The 2,064-nt window shown below is 49.2% G+C and overlaps 2 non-coding genes across 2 annotated transcripts; one reads left to right on the top strand and one right to left on the bottom strand.

The window, feature by feature from the left end:
- Window positions 1–72, top strand: TRNAC-GCA (transfer RNA cysteine (anticodon GCA)). The gene has a single exon. It is a non-coding gene; the product is annotated as a tRNA-Cys (tRNA).
- Window positions 73–1,565: 1,493 nt separating this feature from the next.
- TRNAC-GCA (transfer RNA cysteine (anticodon GCA)) lies at window positions 1,566–1,637 on the bottom strand. The gene has a single exon. It is a non-coding gene; the product is annotated as a tRNA-Cys (tRNA).
- Window positions 1,638–2,064: the final 427 nt, after the last annotated feature.

A 2,064-nucleotide genomic window follows, 5' to 3' on the forward strand; every position in this document is an offset into this window, starting at 1 on the left:
GGGGGTATAGCTCAGTGGTAGAGCATTTGACTGCAGATCAAGAGGTCCCCGGTTCAAATCCGGGTGCCCCCTTGGTTTCCTTTACATGTTTTTGTCCAGACTAATTTCCCCTCTTCAAACGTTTACTACACATTAGAAATAGTTACCGACTGAATGAAGATAACCCCTGTAGTCTTCCTAAGTACCAAGAACTCACCTCAACTGTCAACCTGTAGTACTCAGGCAGTGCATAGTTCCCTCTCTCCTAGGCTGTCGGAGATCTTTTGGTTTGTGTTTTTGGATAAAAACGGAAAAAAAATGTCAGAGGTGTGGCAGTATTATTTTTCTTAGTATCTGACCAGGAAGACTAGGAGAACAAATCCAAATTCATAAGGTTTATATACTCACAAAATTTAACAAGACAGCACAGATATGATATAGTAAAAGTGTATTATTCTTTCCTCTATATTAGCTTGAAAGCAGCGCTTTGGCTTGAACAACTATAGGTGGTAAGTTCAAGTTTGGTGCTCAGGAAAGAAAAGAAAAGTTGGTTATTTATAGAGCTAGGCTTTTGTACCAGACCCCAATCCGGTTCTGTCTCTCTGTCCAGACCAGCAAGAGAGCTTACAGTATTTTTCTCCTGATTAAAAAATGCACTCCCCAGAGGCCGGGAGGGATGACACAACCAGATTCCGGGTTTAAAATATCGCCACTGCCCCCTGACCCAGGCAGCATGCCTCTCCTTTTCTCCTTTATTTTTTCTTTTTTTGGGCAAAACCTAGTAAAGGGGACGCCCTGTTTCACTCAGCTTTTTCCTAGTGATAGTCAGCCTTGTCATCCCTCAGCTCCCTCTCCCCACCTTGAGGTCACGAAACTCCACGGCCTTGCATTATTTGTCCAGTGGTTCCCAAAGTGTGTATTACCTGGGCACTTGTTGGAAATCAAAATTCTCCAGGCCCTAGAACAGGCCTACAGATTTAGAAACTGGGGATGTTTTACCAAACCTTCCAGATAATTCTGATGCACCCTCAAATCTGAGAACCACTGCATTCGTTATCAGTTTGCATCGGAATGTCACTTTATTTTTGTAATTAAAACGAGGGGGGGGACCGAGTCGAGGTAGGTGCACTGGCCATTTTAAAGTTCTCGAAGTGCTTCCCCTCTGCCTACGTCATGAGAAATGGAAGGGTCTGCACACACACAACCATGGCACGGAAGGCTGAAGTTGGAGAACGGCTGCATCTGCCGATTTCCCTCGTTTGATCCACGCCCCCCGCCGCCAACCTGGAGGAGTCATCCCGTCGCTGAAACCCCGCGCCGAAGCCGCGGAGGCTGAGGCCGGTAGCAGCGGCTGCTAAAATCCGGCGCCAGTATTGGGAACGCGCAGCTTTTGTACTGAATTGTGCGCGTACCATCCTCCTCCTTAGCGCTCCGCACAAAGTAAAACTGAAAGCTTTCCGCTGCAGTTGCAACAGAGGAAGAGATTTTTTTCTTTTCAGTTTTTGTTTTCTTTTCATCCAGGGCCCAAAGTATAATATAGGAATAAAAATAAGCAAGTTTTCCTACACGTAGGGGAAAAGCCACCGAGGGGGCACCCGGATTTGAACCGGGGACCTCTTGATCTGCAGTCAAATGCTCTACCACTGAGCTATACCCCCGCGTCTCTCACGGTGCTGGAGACAGCTCTTTTGGGTATTGAGACACACTTGGCGCTCTACACTGGAGGCAGGGCGTAAAGATGAAATGAAAGGATGGAGGAAAGCGGGCCAAGCTAAGAGGCACCCAGATCCGGGAAACCTCGGGGAAAGCTGCACCGAAGAGGCTCGGGGAAGAAAGAGCTAGCCTGGACCGCTCGGCGCTGAGCACAGGAGAAAGGGATCGATCCTGCCTTACAAATGTGGGAAAGGGGGTGGGTGAGAAGGATTCTGACTGGGGGACCGGGCAGGGGGTTCCCGATCGGCCCGCAGGTTCACTCCAGGTATCGACTGGCGGAAGGGAAAGTCCCCAGATTCGGTGAACTGCTCCGGTGTTCAGGAGGGGACCAGCCCCACGTTTGACTGGTGAGAGGGAGGGGGCCTTCCTGCA

Source organism: Tupaia chinensis, unplaced genomic scaffold (assembly GCF_000334495.1).
Source record: "Tupaia chinensis unplaced genomic scaffold, TupChi_1.0 Scaffold000477_1, whole genome shotgun sequence".
In the NCBI taxonomy this organism is placed as follows: domain Eukaryota; kingdom Metazoa; phylum Chordata; class Mammalia; order Scandentia; family Tupaiidae; genus Tupaia; species Tupaia belangeri.